This window comes from Rhinolophus hipposideros (genome assembly GCF_964194185.1).
Source record: "Rhinolophus hipposideros genome assembly, chromosome: 18".
NCBI lineage: Eukaryota > Metazoa > Chordata > Mammalia > Chiroptera > Rhinolophidae > Rhinolophus > Rhinolophus hipposideros.
Genome location: NC_138064.1, coordinates 1104722 through 1110721, shown reverse-complemented (window position 1 = coordinate 1110721; position 6000 = coordinate 1104722). Strand labels below are relative to the sequence as shown.

Genomic DNA, 6000 nt, shown 5'->3' with positions numbered 1-6000 from the left:
CTTTGGTTCAGGTGGTGGACACATTTCTGTCCCCGGCCTGCAGGAAGTAGGTCCTGCAGATGAATTCCTCCTATAAGGGGTTCCGTGTTCCACAGGATAAAGTGTTGGTGAAACTGCTCTTTTGCGTGGGAGGGCACTTCTCATTCATCCAACGGGCACATATTTACAGAAGGGTCTTTAAGAGCATGCAGTGCCTATGGGGAAACTGAGGCCGGGAGACTGAGTGGGGGGGGCTCTGGGTCTCAGGGATGCTGGCACCCCCTACCTGGGGGCATCTTTCCTGACTGCGCCTTTCTACCCATTTTAAGAAGTCATGTGACCCATAAAGTCTTCCCTGACCCCCTCCCTCCGTTGGCCTGGCCTTTGACCTTCAAAGGGCTTTGGAAGCCCCTCGGGCTTCCCCTGCCCTTCTCTTTTGCTTTGTGTGCGCAAGACCCCGACTAGACTGCGAGGCAGGCGGCAGCGAGGCTTTGCTCCGAGGGAAGTGAGTGTGTCTCCGGATGAATGAATGAAGGACGCACCCGGCTGTGCGGGAGCCAGGACCCCCCCCCCGCCGGCCTGCAGGCCGAGGACAGGGGAGCCCGGCCGCTGCGAGTCCGTCCTCCGGCTGCACCTGGGCGGCGGCCGGCGCGTTGTCGGGGCGGCCAGGCCAGGTGACCGCCGCCCCGCGCGGGTGGCCGCGATTGCCCGCGCGGCCTCGAGGGGGCCCTGCGGCGGCCGCGAGCGGGAGGAGGCCGGGCCGCGCGGTCGCCCTGCTCGGCTCGCCCTGCTCGGCTCCCGCTGCTGCGCCGTCGCCCGCGGACCACGCCGCCGCCCGCGCAGGTACCGGAGGGGCCGCGCCGCCTCTTTGTTCGAGCTCGGCGTCTGCGCCCTGGGCGCGCGGGGGGTGGGGGGCGCGGGGCCTGGGCTCGGCCGGGCCGGGGGTGGGGGCGCGGGGGGCGCGGGGCCGGGGGGCCGGGGGGGGGGCGCGGGACCGGGGGGCGCGGGGCCGGGGGGCGCGGGGGGCGCGGGGACAGCGGGGCGGGGCCGGGGGGCGCGGGGCCGGGGGGCGCGGGGCCGGGGGGGGGGCGGGGCCGGGGGGCGCGGGGGGCGCGGGGCCGGGGGGGGGCGCGGGACCGGGGGGCGCGGGGCCGGGGGGCGCGGGGGGCGCGGGGACAGCGGGGCGGGGCCGGGGGGCGCGGGGCCGGGGGGCGCGGGGCCGGGGGGGGGCGGGGCCGGGGGGCGCGGGGGGCGCGGGGCCGGGGGGGGGCGCGGGACCGGGGGGCGCGGGACCGGGGGGCGCGGGGCCGGGGGGCGCGGGGACAGCGGGGCGGGGCCGGGGGGCGCGGGGCCGGGGGGCGCGGGGGGCGCGGGGCCGGGGGGCGCGGGGGGCGCGGGGCCGGGGGGCGCGGGGCCGGGGGGCGCGGGGCCGGGGGGCGCGGGGCCGGGGGGCGGCCAGCCGACCGGGCACCGGCCCCGGAGCTCGGCTCTGCCCGTCCTCCCTCCGCGGGGCGGCGGGGGGCAGGGGCGCCGGGCGGCGTCCTCCCCGCGGAGCCAGCGGCCGGGCCACCTGCGCTCGAGCCTGGGCGCGCGGCTGCGCGGAGCGGGGTGCGGGGCAGCGGGGCGGCGCGGGGTCCCCGGGCCCGCAGCCTGACCGGGAGCCCGGGCTCTGGCTCCAAGGGATTTGAAAGTCTGCGCGGCGGGAAGCACGGGGGCTCCCTTCGTGCTGCCAGGACACGGAGGCTGGCGACCCCCCTCCAACGTGGTTGAAACATAAAGGCGCCGCGGGGGTGTCAGGCCCACTTAGGAGCCCCCAGACCTTTAGAACAGACTTGGGTGACATTTCGGTGTATTTCCTGCAGGCTTTGGTCTGAATACTCTCGTTGAAGAGCTGTCCTCCCTGCCATTTGAGCCAGATTTGCTGGTCCTTGTGGTTTCTCTTCCCTCTTTGGGGCCTGGGTGGTTATATTTGCAAATCAATCAACAAGTATTAAGAAAGGCATTTCTGTGAGGGGCGGGCATCCCAAACGGGAGTGGAAGGGCCTCTTGTGGGAGTGGAGGGGCCTCTGCACGGACCTGACTGGGAACTGGCAGGAGGCCAGACTTCTGACCTGGAAGACAAAGTAATGGTAACCTTCCTTTGTAATATTACAAATCGTGGCCTCAGAGACGTAAAAGCCTGGTCATAGCTGTGCTTGTTGGGTGTTTGCTTGTGTAGTCTTCTCATTTCACCCAAATAACCCTGGGAGGGAGTTGTCACTACGCCCCATTTTACAGATGTGCAAACTGAGGCAAAGAACGGCAACATAGCTTGCCAGACTGGATGGAACATGGGTGGTGCTCCCAGGGTTTGGGCCGGCCTGTGGTGACGTCTGACTGCATGTCTGGCTGAGAGCATGCGTGTCCTGACAGCTAGTCTGCAGCCGCAGATGCATTCTTTCTGTACCAACCATGGAACGGAGCGGAAAAGCAGTGCCTCAGGGAACCGCGCTCCTTGATGCAACCGGACTGGCTGTGACCCAGTGTAGCTTCGGCATCTCATGCTTTTAAATGGAGCCACTTGCAAATGTGATCCTGGGAGCTAAAGATCACTGGGTCAAAGTCTCTTCCTGGCTGTAGGAGTTGTTGCTGATGGGGATACAAATGGCCTGAGAAGGAGGCAGAAAGGCAAGAGAGGTGAGGGGAGAAGCCCAGAGGGGAGGGCTTCTGACCCAGTGGCCAGCAAAGGCCCATTGTACAGAGTGAAATGGTGAGGCTGGGATCAGAGCAGTCCTCTGGCTCTCTGCCTGCCCTGAGACCCTCAAACATCAGCCTGGCATAAACCACCAGGGCCAGGGGCCAGGGCCTCTCGTTCCTTCCCCAGGAGCTCCTGTGCGGGGAGGTGCAGGCTCCCCTCCTGGAGCCTGCAGGAATCTCCTGCAATGTGCTTGCTGGCCCCTGGGCAGTGGGGCTCCCTTACAAAGCTCCCTTCTTGGGGAGAGGCCTCTCTTTGTGGCTGAGCCTGAAGGGTCTGCTCCTGGCAGCCGGAGCTGTGGTGGGGAGGGGTCCAGGAGGTGAGCCGACCCTGGACCCCAGACCCTTTCCTGTAGACCTGGTAAGCAGAAGGGTGTCCCCTGCAACCTAGAGCCAGCCCCGTCCACGCAGAGTCCTTTGTAGTCCGCTCTGTTGACTCGGAATAAGGGGTCCGTGTTTGGGTAGCTCAGCGAGCGCCACTTGTTCCTGGCAGAGTGTTAAAGCCATCTCTGTCTGAAGTGTGTTGTCCATTCCGTGTGCTGTCTTAACTGCTGAAGGACAGTCACTTGTGTTAACCTCACAGCTAAACAGAGTGCATTTTGGGGGGGGTGGCAGGTGGACGATCGTCTCAGGGATGGCCACGTGGGACTGGCATTGAAGCCCTGGCTGTCCCACTGCACAGTTTCCACGCTGCCCCACTGCTCTTAAAACAGCAAGACATTAAAAATCGCTGACACCAAACGCGGTTGAGCCTGCGTGAACTTCACTCAGGTTCAGAAAAAGCTTTGCATCTTTGGTGTGCTGAGTCCTGTGTGCTCAGGGAAGGAATGGTGGTTTCCTTCATGTCTGTCCGCTTCCTGTACAAACAGAAAACTTGAATCTGCAGATTAGGGACTCCCAATTGCTCTCCGCAGATCAAGTGTGTCCCTGAGTGCCCACCGTGGGGTGGGGGCGCTTGCTGGCTGCACGTCCAGGAGACGGGCCCTGCTGTGGGGACATCCCTGACGCAGCTTTGCCCAGTGACCCTACCTCGTGTCCCAGACCCTCACTTGGGGCTGCCCCTGCTGGATAGGAGGGGTGAGGCCGCTGAAGGCAGGATGGCTGCCACCTGGGTCTCCGGTTAGGAGCTGTCAGAATGTCCACAATGTCACTGAAGGGTTGATGGTGTCCCCTACACGTTTAAAAAGAGTTGTGTTAATTTTAAAAAGAAGGCAGTGATCTGGAATTAATGTTTTGTCCCAAATGGGCTAAATTAATGAAAAATTTATTTTTAGGGTGTCTTTGTCAGTGATCATGAAAATTCCCTCTAGTGGAGCCTTCCCCAGGCAGGCCAGGGACATGCTCCGCAGTCACCACCTCCAGGAGATACACCTCTGCTAATATGTCCCTGGGCTAAGCAGCAAAACCTCTCTTGCTCCCAGCCCAGTAACCTTGTAAGAATAGCGCCTTCTTTTGAAACACGCGGACCCAGGTGCTTGCGCTCTCCATGATCTGATCATTCCCCAACTTTTCAAGGCTTCATCTCCTTTTTCTGAACTGAGCACCAAGACTCAGCAAGCCTGGATAACTTGGCCCCGTGATGGGGCTGGTGGGTCCAGGCTGGGTTGGAACCCAGGTGTGTCCAGGGACAGAGCCTGTGCCTGGCAACAGTCCACGGAAGGTGAGGGCCCCTAAACCTTTAGACGGTGAGCCTCTGAGGCGTGTGGATGTGGTGCCGGATGGGGTCCCCGATTGGAACCCAGGTCCCTCTGTACTGCTACGACTTCTTCCTAAGACCACGGATCTCTGCAGTCCCCTGCCCACCTTGCCTCTTTCCTGACAGGCAGATAAAGTCCCAGGGAGGCCTGCTGGCTGCAGATGCTTCCTCACGGGGAGCCTGCGCCTTTCCGTCCCCTTTCCTTCCTCCCTCAGCGCTAATTATGGCACATACTGTGCATTGCCTGCCTTCCTCTTCCTCTTCTCCCTGGAGAGATAATAGCCCTCCACACATACATCCTTCGCAGCCAGCTTTGTTTTTAAGGTTGAGAAGACATCTGTGGGAATTCTCATTTCAGCTCCCCAAGTGGCAAACAGTTGGCATCACTCCCAGCCAGGCTGTGCCCCAGGCAGCAGGGGACCCTCCAGGTAGGCAAAAGGCTCACACCTCCTTTCATTGTGTTGTTGCCCACGAGTGTAGAATTTCTGAAACTGGTCATGAACGATGGAACCCAGCCCCGAGGTCTGAAAAAGACAGAGTGGAATAGCTCCAACATGCAGGAGAAAAAGCAGATGCTCCCGCAAAGGGCGTGCGGCTGCCCTGGCCTTCCGTGCTGCAGGGAGGCCCTGGGGAGCGAGGGCTCAGGAATGCGCTGTCCCACCACGCTGGACACGGCTGTGGTGTGCTGCATGTCACTCCAGGGGCAGGCCCACACCTGGCCGAGCATCGCCCTGGGGCCAGGCCGGGCCCTTAGTGGGGTGCCTGCTTTCTACACACATTCTTTCTGGAGCCAGGGGAACAAAAGGGCCCCGTCCGCTCTCCCTGGCGCCCCCTGCGCCTGTCTCCCAGGCCTCCTGAGAGCTCAGCCCCTCACCACTGGTGATTTTGGACACAGATCAAAGGTTCGGTGCAGGCAGCGAACTAGGAGGGAACAGCCAGGTTCTGGCAGCCGCAAAACTGTGTTAAAGCCACCCTTTGTCACGGTGACTGTCCTGGAGACCCCTCCCTGGGACCCAAGGGCACTCTGTGGGGAGGGGAGGTGCTGTCCTGTGACTGGGCTGTCCCTCCTGCTGTGGCTCCTGGGACACACTGAATTCCACAGCCCGGGTGCTCCTGCGGGAGCCGCACTTCCCCATTCTTGGAGGGGCGACCCATTCCCCACGGCAAGCCCGTGTGCTGGCAGGAGGAGGCCCTAGGTGAGCTGGTGGTGATCCAGGACACGTGTGTTTCTCCTTCATCTCCCCGGGAAAGGTCTGAAGCTGGGGGTGCAGGAGAGGGAGCTAAACTGCGCTTGTCTCCACTGGGCCGGGGACTGGGGCTGGGAGGGGCTCTCGGTGGGTCAGGGGACCACTTCTCTACTGGTCCCGGGAGGCCAGGGCCATTTGTCGTCTGTCTTGCTTGGTCAGGAGAAGATTCTCAGGTCATGGACATGGTTTTGCTTCTAAATTGTTTTTTGATTCTGTTTCTACAAGGTAATTCGTAACTTATATGTACTCCCTGTAGACTTGGAAAAGAGGGAGAAGACACAACAAAGGTATCCTCGTGATCTCACCAGCCCCAGAGCCGACCTCCCCCCGCTGGTGTGCGGGGTA

At 62.8% G+C, this 6000-nt stretch overlaps 1 protein-coding gene across 1 annotated transcript in view; it reads left to right on the top strand.

The window, feature by feature from the left end:
* Nucleotides 1-705: 705 nt before the first annotated feature.
* TNS3 (tensin 3) overlaps nt 706-6000 on the top strand; it is a 174509-nt gene continuing 169214 nt past the window's right edge. Inside the window, exon 1 of the mRNA XM_081079437.1 lies at nt 706-822. The gene's annotated coding sequence lies outside the window, so the exon portion shown is untranslated. The remainder of the gene's footprint in view (nt 823-6000) is intronic.